The sequence below is a fragment of the Mixophyes fleayi genome, chromosome 5 (assembly GCF_038048845.1).
Source record: "Mixophyes fleayi isolate aMixFle1 chromosome 5, aMixFle1.hap1, whole genome shotgun sequence".
NCBI lineage: Eukaryota > Metazoa > Chordata > Amphibia > Anura > Limnodynastidae > Mixophyes > Mixophyes fleayi.
Genome location: NC_134406.1, coordinates 23971744 through 23992348, shown reverse-complemented (window position 1 = coordinate 23992348; position 20605 = coordinate 23971744). Strand labels below are relative to the sequence as shown.

The following is a 20605-nucleotide window of genomic DNA, read 5'->3' as shown; positions in this document are numbered from 1 at the left end:
TTCACCTGCAAATCCATGCATTTATACAAAAGTGTATTGCAAATTGTCATAATATGTGCTTGTTCTGCTGTATTACTACTGCAAGCCACGGGCTGCTGGTTGATTCCTTGATGCTCCATAGACAAGTCCATCCTCTTCCCCTTTTATAAAAATATCAATGTGTTTGAAGGCAGCAGAGCAGTGTGCAAGGGAGTTTTAAGGCAATTGCATAATATTTTGCCTGTGCGCATCTAGGCGTGAGGCTGGGGGATCCTTGGAGAATAAATCTGCCTGTTGAGATTTCCCTGTTTGCAGCCTGTGATTCCCCCCTCTCTCTCTGAGCCCTGTAGTACATCCTTCCCATTCCAGCTTGCTAGAGCAGTAAGATGTTGTGAATTCATTTGCTGAATGAGACTGGCCTGACTTCTATCGGTGTGTGCACTGCCAGAGAGCAAGACATGTCGAAGAGTTGCAGATGAAACAGCCAGTAAAGAGAGCAACACAAAGGTGAGTCAGTATTTATTAAGGTAGACATATATCTGCATCTGCAAACCTAACGGCATGGATGTAGTGGGCAAGGAATCCAGGCATTGCACGTCTTCACCGTAGAACACAGCAGCTCTCCTGCCAGCAGAAGAGTGTATGTGATACATTTCTTAGCTCCTAATCCCACAGGAATACACCTCACGGAAATCGAACCAACAACCTCGACAGTTCTTACATCTAATGAACAACAATCAAAGAAATGAACCATCGTTTCCTATTTTCTGTCCTTACCTTATAGTCAAACCCAGTTTTTTTTTCTTTGAGTGTAGTCTTCAGCTCTGACGCCCTACGGGAGAAGTAAACGGGAAACGTGACCGAACCACTTTCATCTCTACAACCCAAAGTGGTAACTCTGGCTGGATGCAGAAAATGACATGAATTTTCTTTCCTTTCATTATTTTGCAGCAGCTAGGAAAGAGATGGACTAGGAATTAAACTGGTCTGTGCATGCATGAATTACAGCTTTTAAGTGTAGGATCAGGCGGGGAGCATCTTCCTGTCCAGTATAGCTGCAGCTGTTTCATTTCATATGGGGACCGATTGTGGTCATGTAAATGGATGTTGGTGAAGCATTTGCAGAGCTATTTGAAACAAAACAGTCTAACCCATATATATATATATATATATATATATATATATATATATATATATATATATATAAATTATACACACTCGTATCAGTTAATCATTGTCACGGGCTATAGGGGTTGTATGAATGGTTGTATGAAAGAAGGGTATACTATAAGATTGAAATAAGTAAGTTATCATTGCAGGTTCTACTTAGTAAAAAGAATTCCCGATGGTTAGTTTTTATCAATGTGTCCTGACACACCCAGACTTGAGTGTGTGTATGTGCGTTTTATTATACAAGCCTGGGAGTGTAGTCTCTATCAGGTGCGTTTTCTTTTATAATGCTCTGTTATAACGTTTCACGATTACAGATCCACTTTGCTCCTTGCACTGTTTTTGTGGTTTTTTTATGCCTATTTATAGGCAATGTAGAAGGAGTAAATCAATGACTTTTTTGCCTCAGGATCTAAATGATACATCTGTTGCTTATATCGATCAATGAAGTGCATTAGAAACCATCGGATGCAATTCAAATAAGAGTGCATTACCGATAATACATGTACAAGTTTATGGCTTTATTGGTAATGAATAAATGTGTGATGCCTAACAAGAAGCCCGTGTGTGCTGGCAGGGACCTAGAGCTGTAACAGATAATTAAGAATTCATCATAAGTAAAGATATAATTTAATTATGCTCAGGGATGCTTCGGGGAGAGGGGCCAAAATAATCTGTGTCCACAGGACGTGCGGCATCTACCGTAATATTATGTCTCAGCTCAGGCTTAAAGGGACTCAGCTTAAGACAACCCTACTGGGCCTTCTACTTTACAGTGTATAGTAGGCAGATCATCACAAACTAGGTACAAGTTATGCCGCTATATGTTTAAATAGCTTTACCGCATTGGCAAATAAAATATATATGCAAATATGTTATGCAAACAAACACACACACACACACATATATATATATATATATAAATATATCTGGGGGAATTCAATTGCCGGCAATGTGGACAACGCGCCGCGGACATTGCCGGCACTTATGGAACGTCCGGGAGACACTTCTCGGTTAATTGAATCGGTGGTAATCGTTTATACGATTACAACAATTACAACATCGGAAATGCCTACAAAAAAAATCCCTAAATCATCAAAATCAAATTGCAAATAATCAGACTTAGCTTGAACACAACACTGAAGATGACCAAAGAAAGCAACATAATGACAGCAAGGTATTCCGATTCAAGAACTCACCGGCAGTGCAGCCTGAGATCATCGCAACGTGTGTGAAAATTTAAAGCGGCAATGTGGGGACCGCTAAGGTTAAGTGTTTAAACAACCGCACATTGCTGCTTTGTTCGGTCATCTTCAGCGTCGTGTTCAAGCTAAGTCTGATTATTTTCAATTCGCTTTTGAATGATTCCGCCTTTTTTTTTGTAGGCATTCCCGAGGTCGTACTTATCAGTGTAGTTAAACGTACCCAACCCAATTGAATTCCCCCCCTTAGAATGCTATTAATATATATAATACAGGTTGTTTGGGAATTTGATTGACTTGGCTATAGAGGTAAGGACAGGGGAATGTATTTTTGTGCAAGGGAGGGAATGCCACAGAGTAGGTGCAGCCGCAAAAAAATCCTGTAGCCGGGAATGGGAGCAGGTGATGAGGTCATGGGAGATATTTTGAGACAAGTGAAGAGATGTATGTTGGTGCAGTTTTGTCTTCTATGTTAGTAGAAGTATTTGGTATTTGATTTGGTATAATACAGGCAACCAATGTAGGGACTGACAGCAGAGCAGCAGTAGAAGAACGTTTTGCAAGGAAAATTAGTCTTGCCGCTGCATTCAAAAGGAATTGTGGGGTCAAACTCTGGTTAGGGGGAGACCACTAAGAAGGGAATTGCAATAGTCAATGTGGGAGATTATGGGGAAGATTCAGTTGGTGGCCGTGTGGAGCGTGGACGTCACGCTGTGCACTTTGCAGACAATTACAGTAGGAATCTCTGCTGATTTTTCCTCATACCTCTATGGGGTGCGAGAAAATGAGCGGAGATTCCAGCCATAATATTGGTGCGAGGTGGATCTGTGGACGTTCCGGAAACACCTCGCACCGAATTGAATCTCCCACTATAAGTACATGTGTTAAAGTGTTTAGCAGTATCTTGTGCGAGATATGTGCGTGTTCTAGAAATGTTCCTCTTATGCCGCGGGATTTGGATATAGGCAAGATGAGGAGAACAAAGGACAGTTCTGAGTCAAAGATGACACTTAGGTAGTGAACGTCAGGGGTATGGTCTATATTCATGTTCTACATAGTCATAGAGATATCAGATAGGCAGCTTCTGTTGACAGGTGGAAATATTAATAGCTCAGATTTTGAAAGATTGAATATGATGTGGCGGGTGGACATTGAAGATGAAATGACAGAGAGAATTTCAGTGACAGGTTTTTGAAGGCAGAGCGATGTATGGCTGACATCCTGGTTGACGCTTAGAGTACAAACTAGCTGGAGCCACTTGATCAAGGGCTGTTGTCAGGGTTTGTTTAAGTGTCATTTTGTGGGGCTGCCAAATCAGGACAGGAGAATGTGTAAATTGGGGAGAGAAGTTGTTGCAGAGAGGTAGAAAGTTAGATCAGTAAATTTGAGATTTCTGCGGGTATGTGGAGGCTTGGTACGGTCCAACTGCAAAGAGTTTAAGGTGGTGGAAGAGAGCTTGCAGGTGATCTGGTGATTGGTGGAGAAAGGGAATGAATCGGAAACTGAACAAAGTCTGGAGAAAACAAGATCAAGACAGCGGCAGTCAGGATGAGTAGAAGAGTCGGTCCAATGAGAGAGGCCAAGAGAGGATGCTAAAAAGAATAGTTTGAAAGCACAATAGAGTGGGGGTGCACCATAGGGATGTTAAAATCACACATGATGATGGTTGAATGTCAGAGGATAAGAAATGAGGGAGCCAAACAGAGAAATGTTCAAGGAATTTTTGGTGTGGTCAAAGGAGATGATAGATGACAACAACACGCAGAGAGAATCCGTATAGTATGTACTTCAAAGGAACATTAGGGTTGGGAGAGTTGGTAGAACTGTAGATGTGCAGTGAGGGGAGATAAGTGATCCAACCCCACATCATCCTCTGCTTCCTGAAGGTTAAGTGGAGGAGGTTTATATATTTACCTTAGCAAGCCGGTAGGTTTAATAGTAAGAGGCTGCTGCTCCATGTCAGCGGCCTGTACTCCGTGTGGAGGCCGTATTAATAACACTGAATGAGTGACATGATCTCCGCCTAGGTTCGTCTATTAGAAACGCCAGCCCTGATTGGATAGCTGTGCTGTTGGTATCTTCCGGAGTTAAATATAATTTCCTAAAAAGGGAAATATGACTGGGGATATATACATAAGGTGTGTCCTGTGCTCACAGTTAATTATAAGTCATTTTAAGAGAAAGTTACTGTATTGTTAGGGTGCCGTTCAATGAGGACATTTTTTTTGCCAGGTTCATTTGCTGTAGGTACATTTAATTGGGCAGCACATGTTGCATTGGTGTCAGCACAATGGAGTGTTTGGTGCATCAGGCACTCTGAAAGGGTTATAAGAAGAAGGGAGAATGCACAGTATTTTCTAGTTCTTATATATCCATATACACCGATCAGCCACATCATTAAACTAATATGCCTAATATGGTGTAGGCCCCCTCGTGTGGTGCCAGAACACCTCTGACCCGTCGAGGCATGGGCTCCACAAGACCTCTGAAGGTGTCCTGTGGTCTCTGACAACAAGACGTTAGCAGCAGATTCTTTAAGTCCTGTAAGTTGCGAGGTGGGGCCTCCATGGCTCAGACTTGTTTTTCCAGCACATCTCACAGATGCTCGATTGGATTGAGGTCTGGTGAATTTGTATGCCAAGTCAACACCTTGAACTCTTTGTCATGTTCCTCAAACCATTCCTTCCTGGGACCACTTTAGGTAGGTACTCACCACTGCATACCGGGAACACCCAACAAGACCTGCTGTTTTGGAGCTGGTCTGACCCAGTTGTCTAGCCATCACAATTTGGCCCTTGTCAAAGTCACTCAAATGCTTACACTTGCCCATTTTTCCTGCTTCCAACACATCAGCTTCCTTTGCTCATTAATATATCCCACCCCTTGACTGGTGCCACTGTAACAAGATAATCAATGTTATTCACGTCACTTGCCTGTGGTTTTAATGTTGTGGCTGATCAGCGTATACTGCGCTAGTATTGCCATGATATTATACTGCAGTGTATTACAGTGTTTGTCAAAGCGTAAGATGCCTTGGGTGTGTTCATTAATCATTTCCAGAGATAGTGTATTCCTTTTGCGAGCTACTGGTTCATTCTGAGAATGAAGTACCGAGATTGCTATTTTGATATAAATGATACCCGACATCACACTGACACTTTTGTGTGTCAGATTCATTTAATAATTACCTCTGATGTGCATGGCAATGTTTTTGTTTGAGCAGACACTGTTTTGTTTTCCTTGTTTTTTTTGTGTTTGTTTTTCTTCCTTTGTCCTATTTTTTAATCTTCTTTCAGATGACTTATTTGTTTTCAAACATTTACTTGATGTATTTGTTTCTCCTTCTTTTTTTTATACCTTTGGAAACTTACTAGGATCTTTGTTGTATCAAAAAACAATGAATATAAACAGCCATGCCTACAAAACAAACACTTTTTTAATAAAAAAAAAAGTGACATTTAGGGCCTGATTCATTAAGGAAAGTAAAGCAACAACAATTAGTAACTTTGAACCTTGGCAAAACCATGTTGCATTGCAGGGGAGGTAAATTTAAAATGTGGAGACAGATTTATAGTTGAGATAGGGCATGTCCTAGATCAACTTTTAATGTCAGTGTAAAAATAAAGCTATCAAGTATTTGTGTGCTACATGAAAAAACAACCAGCATTTTCCTTATGTGCAAACTAATAAACACATTTGCACCCCTTGCATTGGTTTTTCCAAGGTTCAAAGTTTCTCGTTTTTTTGCTTTACTTTATTTAATGAATCAGGCCCTTTATTGTTAAATATTAACTAAATAAGTCCACCATGCTATATTTCACTTCTCTGCAGCAGATTGCCCTTATAGGAGGGGGCGATGCTTCTCTAACAGAGCAGACACAGTTGGCCTGGTAGCCTGTCAGACTTGCTTCTCAGATGTGACCTATGTACATTGGTTGATTAACACACAGTGGCAGAGCCAGTGATGTCACAGCAGCTGAAATGACTGCAGTTTCAATTTTTTGCCTATATTATATTGCATTAGGACACTTCCCTAAAGTTGTGGGAGAGGCTTTAGTTGTCTTGAGTGGGAAGGTAATAAAAATGAGAACATTGCATATGTCGGCCGGAGCATGGTCATTGTGCTACTTAGAAAAAACGTCCAGGGACATCATCAGACTTCAGGAGATATTCCAGCTTTAAGACAGTCTCTTGGCTCTGAATGAACATAAGTGATACGTGTCGCACTACCACCTACGGAGGGGGGATGGGTTCCTTAGTTAAATATTTTCCGTAGGTGGTAGTGGAACTTTAAGCCCCCACAATTGGATAATTTAAATAACGCCTGACGGATCTGTAAGAGGGAGAGGGAGGAAGACCGTTTTATAGCTGATTTTTATCAAGAACAGAATATGTTCTTGCAATTAGGCTTTTCCTCAGACTGTACTATTGATTGATGTTAGATTTTTCAACATTGCACGACAGGTGCACTTAAAGTTTCTTACAAACTCTCACATTGAGCACGAATATTTCCAACCTGAACCTCTAAGTTTTTGGTTACTTTAGTTTCTGAGTATACCTGTCGTCTGCAAGCAATTTATTTAGTCAGAGTTACAGGAGGACATGGATAAGTCAGTAAGTAGAAGTTATATGAAGGCAGAAAACGTCTTCAATGCAAAACTTTTATCGCTGTCTCTATTTTTTTTTTTTCAACATATGGTTTTTAATGTGCTTCTCCGCCCACCTTACAGATACATGCGCTCATCTGCCTGCAAGGTGGGCTGAGACGTGGCACAAATCTCCTGCAGTCACCTCAGTGGATGCCAAGAGAACAGACGTGAGGTGATTACGCTGTGCATGGCGTGATCACGTTGCACCCACCTCTTCTTTTAATACCTGCCCTTCACATCTCCTGTTGGGCAGGTATGCAAATTAGGCAAATAGAATTAACAAGGTAGTTACATTTCACTAATTTCATTCATTTGAGATTTTAATGCTATTCATGAACTATATCTAGTCCCTGGATATTTAAACTTATTTTTTTATCGCATCTTACATCACAGAGGCGGACAGTTTATGAATACTCTGCCCATAATGTTATGCTATTATGAATATTGGTCCCGCCCACAAATGACCTTGTATTGGGAGTCGAGGAATGGACAAACAGCGGCTCTTCAGGTGTCCCAGCATGCTTTGCCAATCCATGGACAGCCAATAGCTGTCAGGTTATGCTGGGTATTATAGTTTCACAACAGTTGGAGAACCACAGGACATCCAGGCCTGGTGTAGGCATACTTGCCAACTTTTCCTCGTTGGCTTCAGGGAGATCCCAGGGGAGGTGGGTGTGCGGGGGCGGGGCTTGATGAATCACATAATTTTGGCCCCGTCCCTAAACGATTGTCCCAATTTTGCCCAATTAGGCAGGGCGCAGGGCTAGGATGATGTGATATGTGCGTCAATAAGCCCCACCCCTGCCACTTATCTATTGCGGGGGCGAAAATCCGGATGTTGCCCTGCTCACCTGGAAGCCCGGGAGGTCTCCCTGAAATGTGGGAGTCTCCCGGAATGTAGGCAACTATGCGTTAAAGAAAAGCAGCTAATGCATCTCTAGAGACTGAAGTGTCTTTTACATTTCTGTCTCCATTACTGAAGTCATGTTGTCTTACCTGTCAGTCTTTGAGTAAATCTTGGTCTCCATGAAAATGGCCCCCTCCATAGGCATCAATACATGGACATAGGACACAATTTCTAAACTGTGTCATCATGCCACAGATGGCGAAGCCAACCACGTCTTGTGTTGGCTTAGCATCAGGGAGAATGCCAGACTCTTCAGGGAGTGAGGGAGATCACCACTATTTCAGGGAGTCTCCCTGACATTCAGGGAGAGTTGGCAAGTATGGGTGTAGATGATGGGCCTGTTGATTATTTTATGATGCACGTATGATCCTTCTGCAACAGTACTGATCATTTAAGTATTTCATTTAGTTTTGCAGCTTATTATATTTGCAGCAACTGGTGCTCAACCGTTTTATTTTCCATATAGATCAATGCTTCCCCATCTCTAATACCGTTGCACATCTGTGTCATGCATTGTATGTTCTCTTTTATGACATATTTGCATTAATATATTGTTATAAAACTGGAGGCGTGAAAAGAAACAAATATTGTATTTTAATTACCCATTTGTAATATATTTTACATATCTTCTTTTAACAATTTTCACCAATCGCATGAATTTTGATGACTCCTATTATTCTGGCACACAAATGTGTTATTAGGGCACATTGGTTGGCAATGACTGAATAGATCTTTACGATATTTTTCTATATAAACCTTGATTAATAAACTGTTACTTAGAATCAGCCTTGGAATAACACGAAGCAGATGTTGCAGTTGATCTGCATATCAGAAGAATCTGTGGTTGTTGAGACCTCGCACAAAGCTTCCTTGACAAATGTTAAGTTCTGCACACAGTACATGCAAATTGTTGCTATTTTGGTGTAAAATGCAATCATTTACATGCATTTGCATGTTGGATTATTCTCCCCTGCGTGTGAAATGTGGAATCAACTAATAATGCTTAAAATACACATTAACCTGCTTTTCAGCAATAGAAATTGTGAATGGTCCAGCTAAGGAAACTATAAAACTTGTCAATATTCCAAAGATAATTTTATGCTTATTTTGTGGACGTTTTTTGCCACTTGGGGTTATATTTATCAAACATTCTTAAAAGTAAAAATGGAGGTGTTGCCCAGATCAACCAACCAGATTCTAGCTATCATTTTCTGGAATGTACTAAATAAATAATAGCTAGAATCTGATTGGTTGCTATGGGTAACACCTGCATTTTTACTTTTTAGAAGGTTTGATAAATCTACCCTTTGACCTTTTATTTTTTCCTTGTGAAATTAATGGAGATCGTTTTAATTTTAGGGCATGAAAATGTAGGGAGTGCAGTAGTTAACTTATGGATATATTAACCAGTGCTTAATTTGTCGATTATAAAAAACAGAAGTAGAATTGATATTGAAAAAAAAAAAAAAAAAGCTTAATCAAAAGCTTATAGGCATATGCTGGGAAGACATTAAACAGTTATCTATAAATACTAAAGGCTATTGGGCCAAGTAGAAGTTTCGGATCTATGTTCCTGTGTGTTCCGGCACAAATTAAACCTTTGTATTACTGAGATTCCAGCGTGGCACGCCCCAAAAGCTAAGCATAGCCTTTCATTTCGGAAAAACACCCCTCCTTTGCCACGTGCACCCAACTGTCCTGGGTTCTAACTGGTGGGATGATGGGACAGTCTGGCTGGTATGTGGGTGTCTTGTTCTCCAAATTTATTTTCATCAGTAACCCATACTTGCTCATTCTCCCGGACTGTCTGGGAGACTCACAAATTCTGAATAGGCCTCCCGGAGAGTAGGCCATTCTCCCGCATCCTTGTCCATTTCCAAGTCAAGTGGGCGAAATGGGAGTTATCCATGACATGATTTGAGGCAAATCACATAATTATGGTCGCAGGGTGAAGTGATACAACCAAGGCATTGGGCGCGGCTAAAACAGCGCGTTTTGTGGCGCCGTGTCCCCTCACTGCACTTGTCCTTCACCCGCAGTAACTGGTACTGTGAACTCAATTATTTCCTTGTGCTGGCAGATATTCTCCACATAACCAGTTATTTAATTTATCTCTATTCATGTTTATCGCAAGCTGAGACAGAACAGGTGTAATAGTACTGAAGCTCTTTCCGCAAGATTTCTCTTTCCTTAGGAAGAAAAAAAAATACCTAATGTTGTTTTGTGTCTTCACCCAATGTCTCTGACACTTTGATAAATTGTCTGGAGCTGTTTGTGTAATTAATAATTGCAGTGCACAGCATACTAATGGAAAGGAAAGGCTGAAGTATTCTAGTACAGTAGCCATCATGGAAATGAACTGGAAACTAATCGATTGTTCCAATTACATATATTGTGTATAAAAAGTCCACCCAAATTAAAATACATACATTAGTGATGGGCAACCTGATACAGTTTGGGGAATGCATGGGCGCAGTTTGGGGACACACATTACCCATCAGTAATATGATAAAACCATATGTTATACAAAAAAAGAGCCACCTATCTGTAATAAAATATCAACAGGAATTTTAAACAAGTGTTATAAGCTGTAACAAACAAGTTAAGGCTGGGTGGGCCGCATGCGACAGAACGCCTCCCCATGCAGGGAAATAGTGGCTGCTTTTATTTATGTTAGTTCCTGGAGGGCATGAGAGGTGTATGGGCAGAGGGGGAGGGGCTTCACGATTTGCACCATTTTGGCCCCGCCCCCCATTGATGTAATGCTTGTTTGGGGTCTTTTTACCACTGTAAAAAGACCCAAAACAGGCATTCTGTCAATGGGGGCGGCCACAATTTCCCTGCATGCAACAAAATTACTGCATTGACACTGCTTCCATTGCAACATGGTTTGTCCAGGAGCAAATTTGCTCTTTTTTTTTTTTTTTTTATTGCTTTTTCTTTGCTCCTAACTCTACATAAGGCCCAGTATTAGTAAATTCCCCATTGCTCAGAATTTACCATTTATAAATAAAGCTGAGGCAACTACAGTGTCAATTCATTCTGCTCTGAGGATTCCGTGCAGAGCAACAAATGATGGCAGGAATTACGTGCAGAACACTTAAGGCCAACTTCCTCCATCGGAAAGTTCGCAGTCTGGAATGGTGAATGTTTCGCGGAACAGTTTTCAAAGTTTGGCTCATTGCTAATATGATCACTATATGAACTGACCATGGACATAATTCTAAAACACATATATATATATATATATATAAAATGTAGATGTATTGCACTGAGGGGCCATAACATTAAAATCACTGACGGGTGAAGTGAATAACACTGCTCTGCTGGGAAACCTTGGGTCCTGACAGTCATGTGGATGTTACTATGACACGTACCACCTACCTAAGCAGACCAAATACACCCCTTTGTGGTAATAGTATTCCCTGATGTCAGTGGCCTCTTTCAGCAGGATAATGCACCTGCCACACTGCAAAATTTGTTCAGGAATGGTTTGAGGAACATAACTAGAATTCAAGGTGTTGACTTGGCCTCCAAATTCTCCAGATCTCAATTTGATTGAGCATCTGTGGGATGTGCTGGAAAAACAAGTCCGAGCCATGGAGGCCCCACCTCACAACTTACAGGACTTAAAGGATCTCTTGTAACATCTTGGTGCCAGATACCACAGGACACCTTCAGAGGTCTTGTGGAGTCCATGCAGTACAAGGGGCCCTGCACAATATTAGGCAGGTGGTTTTAATGTTGTGGCTAATGAGTGTGTATATATTCTATATATAATATACCTAGTATATTTTTATATGTTGTATACCAATATACATACATAGAATATATTACACATAAAACGGCCATATATAAAATAAGATAATATTCAGTCCACAATATCTACTTTCCAGCCTGTGAATCACTAGTCCAATCAATTCTGAAAGTCTGTGGAAAGAGACAATCCCACCATGGATAAAACATTCCTCCTTGCATCACTCTGAAGCCAGACAGTGCCAAGTGTAATCCAATAAACCCTTCCTTGTCTCTGGGAGACCATTCTTGTTTTATGTAATTGTACCAGCCGGACTGTTGAGAAGTGCTGGTGTTTGGAAAGTGTAGGGTGTGTGCACCTGATTCTGTTGTCATTGAAGCGCAGAAGACGTCTCTTACCGGCCGTAGACGCACACTGTGGGTAAGTGGAGTGTAGAATGTTGAGAGTTAAAAGGGGAGGTGCCCAATATGTTTTGGGAACTATTCCTGTTACCTTCCTCAGGAGTTCCGGGTTGCAATAATGTTCATTTTATACTTGGCTACATTAGCATCATTTATTAATGTCTGATTTAACATTAGATAAATAGAGTAGAATACAATAAGCATGACCAGCAGAGTGCGGCAGTAGTAAATTAAAGCAATCAATTCTGAATATAAGATACTTTATTTGAATAAAATGTACATTAAATGAAATAAGATCAAATTATGATATTACAAGAAGAAGTGTCACTCATATGGTCAAGCGACACCTATAATGAATGCCCACGGGGGGTAGAATATTCTCATTAACCCATTGCAATCAGTATATAAGTGCATATATATCATCATCATCATCATCATCATCATCATCATTTATTTATATATAGCGCCACTAATTTCGCAGCGCTGTACAGAGAACTCACATGAATCCCTGCCCCATTGGAGCTTACAGTCTAAATTTCCTAACACACACACACACACACACACACACACACACACACACACACACACACACACACAGACAGACACAGAGAGAGACTAGGGTCAATTTGATAGCAGCTACTAGTATGTTTTTTCTGGAGTGTGGGAGGAAACCGGAGCACCCCGAGGAAACCCGCGCAAACCCATGCAAACACAGGGAGAACATACAAAATCCACACAGATAAGGCCCCATATATAATATAGACATGGATGAAAAGCACAGAGTGTATTACAAAAGTTGCAGGAGGCATATAGATGCTAACAAAAAAGTAATCTGAAGGTGGACGACCAGTCTAAATAGTCTCTCTCCCTTCCTGCTATTTCTTTGTTTCAGATGTGTTATTTAAATGCAGTTGTCTGTTGGCTCCTTATATTATAGGAGTATTCAGATTTGGTATTCACAGTACGTTCTCCCTATAGCCTGTAATTTGTGCTTCCCTGGACTTTGTCCAGATTGTTCCATATCTCTCAGATAATACAGAACCTGGGCATCACTGCTCTGAGCATCATTCTTTGTAAAGCTCTCAGGGCTGATGCAAGAGCAGGCACTCTGCAGAAATGAAATAATTCAATATGTGCAATGTATTAGATTAAGTGCATTTTAGTCTTGGCGATGCTTATGCAGTATTACTTTATAAAATGCTTTCTGTCGGGCAGTGATGTTTTATACTCTTGACTTTCAGAGTGGGAAGATGAAAGTTTTTATTGTTGCACTTAAGTAATGAGAAGGATGTAATGAGTCTGTAACGACTTTATTGTATAGCAGCCGTGCCACAAATGCATCTCTGTTATTGTAGAAGGGTTTTATGGGTGCGTGTAATGTACAGGTCACCTGGATACCAGGCCTGGTCTTTAAGGGGTCCCTGTTACTGCAATGCCTCTCCACTTTCTTATCTATCCTTACTCCCCTCACACCCTTCACCTCGTCTCACTCCTGGTTCAGTGTATCAACTGTCTTATCGCTTCTTGGAAAACATTTATGAATGAGAGAGAACCCATTTTTCCAGCGAAAACATCAAACTAAGGGGCACATTTATCATTAATCGGCAAAAGTGAGAAATAGTTATCAATCCTTATCGCAAGGATAAGGATTGAACTATTTCTCACATTTATTAAAAAGGGAACACAGAAACAGCAGTTCCGAGAAACTGCTGTTTCTGTGATAGAAAAAATCACACTTACCCCCCTCTTCGGACGCGCTGTCTCGGGATCTCCTCTTCTTCCTTCAATTGCGCATGTGCACTGCACATGCGCACAAAGTCCCCACTCTGTCTCTGCAACTATCGTTGCAGAGAGAGCGCGCTGAGTGACAGGGAGGGATCATGTGATCCTCCACACATGCGCTGTCCAGCTCTGCTCTTCGTAGCAGAGCTGACAGCAGTGGATTTCTTCAATTCGGATGATGTACGCCAGCTTTAATAAATTTGCGGAGGGCACATCGGGACTTTAATTCCACGGTAAGTGCACAATAGTGCACTACCGTGATTTGTTAAATATGCCCCTAGGACTTTTCCCAATTTTTTCCTGCCGGCAAAGAGTTTCTCTTGGATTCTGGCGGTGAAAATTTCCCCATGCAAAGCCCCTATGTAAGAAGGATTGCGGTGGTACACACACAGCCGCGATCTTCATACCGCTATCTCGGCATGGCGCTAGCTGAAGCTTGTGCATGAAAAAATGTTTGAATTATTTATTTAAACAAAGCATGTTTCTAATAAGATTTTCTACTTAATTAATATTTTTTTTTAATTTATCTTTTTTTAAAAAAAATAAATAAAATAAAAGTGGAACTGGAAGCCAAAGCCCAGCAAAACCAGAGTCCCGCATATGCTGTTGCATGCAGGACTGCTTCCGCCGGCTCACCAGCTTTCCATAGTGCATCTTCAGTCAGTACCGCTGGACAGCTGTGCTTCACTAAATTGCCCGGCATCATTGTATTGGTAATTGCAGTGATACTAGGTTTTGGGTTTTCTTGCAATTAAATACTGGCCTTTATCTTCTATTTTCCATGTGATTGAGCACCCTATTTTTTCTGTAGCAATCACAATCTAGTCTTATTAAAGCATACTTGCCAACTTTATAGTCACATCCGGGAGGGCAGGAGGGGATATATGGATGGTGGGGACGGGGTTTCATGAATCGCAACATTTTGGCTCCACCCCCAGCGACATAATCTATGTTAAGGGTCTTTTTCCAGCGGGGCCAAAATTACATGATTCCCCAAGAATTGCGTCATGCCGGCTCTAATCTGCCCTCTTTATTAGTGAAGTGGGCAGATGCGGGAGGATGCCTTACTCTTCCGAGAGACTTACCTGGAATTCGGGAGACTCCCGGACATTCCGGGAGAGTTGGCATTAGAGACGAGTGAGCATATTTCTGAAAAGGGAAAAAGCTGTTAGTTTTTTTTGTTAAATCTTTTTATTGTACATAAAGAAAAGGTGCAATCATCATCAACATTTATTTATCTAGCACCAGCAAATTCCGCAGCGCTTTACAATTTGGGACAAACACTGTAATAAACAAACTGGGTTATACGGACACGGAGGTGAGAACCTACAAAGATTTAGATCAAATACAATTGTAGATTTTTTTTTTCCATAACTTGAAAAAAATGTCTAATTGCAGAAAAATAAAATATGGGAGGGATGGAGAAGGAACGGGGAAGGGGAGACTATCCCATTCATTTTCTAACCAGCACAGTTTGTAAATAATATTGTGGGGAGGGCTGACTCTAGTAGCCAGGGGAAGAAGGGTGAGAGAATGCAACAACCCCACCCATATGTCATGTCATATAATATTATTACAGAATGAACTTTAGATTGTCTCTCTAATTAACCTAAAATAAACTATTCAGTGTATTCAAATACTTACCTTACCTTACACTGCACAGTGTCATCACGTGACTCAATGTATGTTCCCCATTTGGCGTAGAAGTGTTTGACTCCTGTTTTGATATCCGAGAGGACAGACTTTCTATCAAACTACAGAAGGTCCAATAATTCAGTCTTAACTTGGCTAACTGCAGTGGGTGCATGTGATGTCCTCTTACCTCTAAAGTGAATAATGTAGAGGAGTGAATTGATATTGGTATTAAGGAAAGGTCATCCTTCCATTTACCAAAGAGGAAAAGATCAAAGCTTCATAGTTCTTTCTCAACTGCAAATGGAAAGTGTAATTGATAAAAAAAAAACCATGGTCTTACTCCAATATTTTGCCATTTTTAGACAATTCCATAAGATTTGTGTTAAGTTTGCCTCTTATACATTTTGGGCAAAGGCCTGATTCATTAGCAACTAAGGGGCCTATTTGACAAGCTCCTAAACCCCCCAAAACTGCCATTTTTGTGGGACCACTACAGTTTTATGTATCCCTTCTATTTATAACTAAATAGGTTCCAATGGGGACAGCTGTTTTGCGTGATTTAACAAGTTCTAAAAATCAAAGATTTTCTGAACTTGTGCTGGATGCTAATGCCAACTGAAGCTGGCATTAGCCATTGAAGCTTATGGGCAGAGCATTGCGGTAGCGGGCTCTACGGATCCCTCACCGCATCTTACCTGCTCTCCCCTCCGGTTACTATCACAAGGTAGACACTTTGCAATAGTGACTATAGACGAGAGAGGAGATTAGCAGTTTATCCGAAACAACAATTCTGATAAATAGTCTCTATCTTTCATTCTTTATCATTGCGATGAGGAATGAAAATGATTGTGTACAAAACAAGGTGATTGTTACACATGTCTCTAAGTGCCTGAGAAATATAAACTCTATTTACTATTTTCAAATGTACCTCCTGAAGTCCAGCTGAACTCTGTGCAGGCAGGATTTTCTCCACGTGGACTAGTGATTTTGCTGGTTCCCTGAGATAGGGGGAGTGATTTTGCCACGCTGTCCACACCTTGGACCACAAATGATCCGTGTTAGAGCTAATCAAATATAAAAATCCTATTTTAAACTTATGGACAAAAAGCCTTTTATAGCTTTTGACAGTGATAGCATTCTTGTGCTTATCTAACTGCTCTTGACATCACTTAGTTGATTGAAGGTAATATTTTTATTGTTATTATTATTATTATTAATAACAGCAATTTGGCTAAATTAGTCAGCAGGCTATTAATCTTCCAGCATGTCTTTGAGACTCAGGCAAACGTAGGTAGAACATACACTCTGGTCAAATAGGAATCCAAGGCCCCAGCACCACGATACACCAATGCTTAGCACTGTTCCACTACGCCACCTGTGGCATTTTAATGGCTAAAGATAGGTTCCCACCCATGTCATGCTACTTACAAAAAGACAGCCAGAAATGCAAAAATAAGTAGACACCAACTTCTCCTTGCAGAAATAACGGGGGATGGCACAAAATTTGGGAGCATCCCGGACATTCCAGAAGAATAGGCAAGTGTGACTCTCACTTGATAAAATTAACCTAAATAATATACCCTAGTGTGTACAGTATCGCACACAATTGAATCCAGTAAAAGATAAACAATAAGGACTAACCGCGCACAGGAAACAAATTATATAAAGCAAAGGTCAGTGGAAATATTTACTAAAAAAAATTTATTGATCTAAAATAATCTTAAAAAACATAAACCATAATCTTGATTCTCTTATACTCTGTGCACCGTTTAAACAGTTTAAACAGTAAAAAGGAATATTGTACTTTTCTTAAAAGTAATTGATGATCTTAATACTGAATGTAATATAACTGGGAAGTCGGGGCTGTATATTGTTGGAATCTGCGTATTAAAATGGGATCCAGACCAATTATATTATATTTTTTAATCTAGTTACAGTGTTGAATCAATTTGGGAACCTAAAAGAGAAAGTCTAACGGCCTTATTCATCAAGGCGTTCAGTATTCTACGCACATATTTAGGCATATACGCATATTTCTCCTGAATTCATCTAGACACGGATCTTGAGATACCTGCGCTGCTGAAATCGGGGGCAGGTCTGCTGTGTTCTGCTACACAAGACGCTGCAGGATATGTCCGATACCTATGTGGATTATAAATTTGCGAAAGAATGGAAAAAAGGACAGGAAACAGGAAGAAAAATTTAATTATTGTCACCTGTTAATAATATACACATCAATGATAAAACAGTGAAAAAAATATTTTTGTCCCATGAAATACATTCATTAGGATGTTATTAATGTCTACTGAGCATAAAATTCATTTTTACAATTACTCGTGATTGCAAACACATGTTATAGCATGCATACGAGACTGTCATCACTGCTGATCAGGATTTAGACTAGCCCTGTAGCTGGAGCAAGAGATACGGCAGAAAAATAAGCAACTTTGAGGTTTGGCACGCCCCTACTGTAAATTGACTATGGCAAAATGCCCCCGCCCTGCCCCGTTCAGTCCCCAAAATCATAGGCTATAGTAAGTGTCCTTTGTGTTTGGCGACGCAGCGGACAAGGCTGCATTCACGGACGCTGTGCATGCGCAGAGTGATTTTGCGGATGATACGCTCTAGATCGGCAGATACATACCATGATGACTCAAACCTTAAGTGTGCAGACTCAACAACAGAAAAAACAACAAACTAGTACTATTTTTTTCACAAACATGTTCAAATTACGAAGCAACACATTCACTATTGATTACTTTTTCTCTTGATAAGATTAGGGCATTTTGCTAACACATTTCTCTGATTTCCATAACCTGTACCGTAGGCATGTCCTTTCATTTCCAGGATTAGCAATGATAAATGTCCATTGTTGTTCAGCGTTTATGAAGTGGAAGTGTGTTACACCTTGCGCCCTATTTTCTTATCATGGTATTTGTATTGTTTACTTATAATATGAATTAATTAGCTTCTACATTCTGAGTAATCTACTAAATACGTTTTTGATGTCATGTTGCAAATATATTACTGAATGTATTCTTAGGGGTATATTTACTAAACTACGGGTTTAAAAAAGTGGAGATGTTGCCTATAGCAACAAATCAGATTCTAACTTTCATTTATTTAGTGGATTCTACAAAATGAAAACTAGAATCTGATTGGTTGATATAGGCGACATCTCCACTTTTTCAAACCTGCAGTTTTATAAATATACCCATTCATGTGTTTTTTCTTTAAATGGATTACTTTTTTGTTTTAGAACACTTACTATAAAACTTTTTTTAAATACTTTTTTGGAATACTTTGGAAAGATCAGTACTGGAAACAGGGGCTGCAGAGAGAGGACAGCACCTTCTAACTATCACTTAAATTCGTTGTGACATCCTCTGGCTCCGGTTCTGTGCCAAATGTGAGATGCATGCCTAATATTGTGTGCCCTGTGGATTTGCTGTAATGTGAAATCATTATGTCACCTTGGATATTAATTCATGCATTCTGTAAACTTTTCATACTCAGATTATTTAAAGCATTAGAACTAAAGGGCAGTGAGTTTATGGGAAATTTGAGGAAAAATGACTTTGCCGAAAGAGTAGGTGGAGTGGCCTCCACCAGAGGTCATGGCACAAGGGGAAGATAAACTTACGTGGGATAGACGTAAGGCTACCTGAATCTGAGAAAAGCTAAGAATCAAGTACAGTCTAGGCTTAACATGGATAATGGGAGTCTAGCTGGGTCACTTGGTTCTTATCTCTCATCATAGTCTTTATTTCTATATTTGTCGTCCAGTGAACCAAGACATTTTGGGATATATAAACACAATGTGACCCACTAATATAAAACAGATTTGAGACTCAGTTCTGTTGTTCTTTAAATATTTTTTTTTTCTTTTTACTTTTTAATTAGCAAAAGATGGATACTTTATAACAAGAACATTCAAGGAGAAGGTTATTTGTACAGCGTCTGCAATGTAGAGATAGTGGGTTATAATCAACTACTAATTTATTTTCAACAGGTGTTATTTCTGTCTTTAAGAATGGGGAAAACAAACATATAAGGGAAGGAGGAATGAAGATTAGGGACATGAAGTGGACATGGATAAGAGGAGAGAAGGGGAGAGCAAGCAAGTTGAGAATGGGAATGGAACAGAGGAGAGGGAGGACTTGAGGTGTTGAGAGAGGGAAATAGATGTAGAAGTCAATTGTTATGTTGGAGTACGGGACGACTCTGAGATATGGAGAGCGTAAAGATCAGCTAAACCTGATCTACGTAAGTGTCGGAATCCGAAAGCATGGGTGTAAGCTATGAGAGACGCATGGGAATTCTAGAGGGGAGACGTAGGGTATCAAATGTTTAACCCTGTCCAGTGTACATGGCATGTCAAGCCCAAGGGGCCTAGTTTCACTCCGTCTTAAGAACCAAAACTACTTACCTCTAATTCAAACCTATAACATTGCATGTAGATAACAATAATCGCATTGATGAGGAAATTTAGGCAACTTTGTCAAAATTTGCATCCTGCCAAAGGCGCTAACGAAATAACTAAGACCTGCTGTTCCGCTACAGCTGTAGGACCGCCGGTTGCCCCATCCGCCTCTAAACTAATAAATGCTCGGAGAAAAGCTTAATGTTTAAATGTTGTGCTGTCAGAAATAATTATTACATAAGGGTTAGTACATGCACTTTATTAACATATTCTAATTTTGTTCAGTTTCTGTGCTTGGTGCTAAATACATTTAGTAATGCAGCCATCTGTTTCAGAAATGGCTTCTTGGAACATGACTAAATGAATTAGCTGTGATATTCAAGAAAAGTGTCTGTGCTTTCGATATTATTGTGCCCCAGAAATAAATTTTGTAGACTCTTCTGTGAATCCCAGCAGCGATTTTTTGGCTTTGCCGTTCTAGTGGATGAAGGGCAGCTGGGCTGCCTATAAGAATTATGGGTACTCCGGCAATTTTTGATCGATCGTGCTCCAGCTCTTATTGAGAGATGAGTTTGAAAAAATGTTACATCTAAATGTCTAATAAAATTACATTTAGAACTATAACTTTATTGTGCTTTTTTGGGCAGGTTAAGCAAATACAACAAAACGTAACATATTTTTAGATAATTGTTGTGTAATC

General features: G+C 40.1%; 1 protein-coding gene across 3 annotated transcripts in view; it reads left to right on the top strand.

The window, feature by feature from the left end:
- Positions 1-20605, top strand: part of CDK14 (cyclin dependent kinase 14) — a 453985-nt gene that overhangs the window by 74236 nt on the left and 359144 nt on the right. Inside the window, exon 1 of one of the 3 annotated variants that reach the window (XM_075211847.1) lies at positions 316-486. The exons of the other annotated variants lie outside the window; for them this stretch is intronic. The gene's annotated coding sequence lies outside the window, so the exon portion shown is untranslated. Of the gene's footprint in view, positions 1-315; positions 487-20605 lie in introns of those variants that run through there. 3 annotated transcript variants of the gene reach the window in all.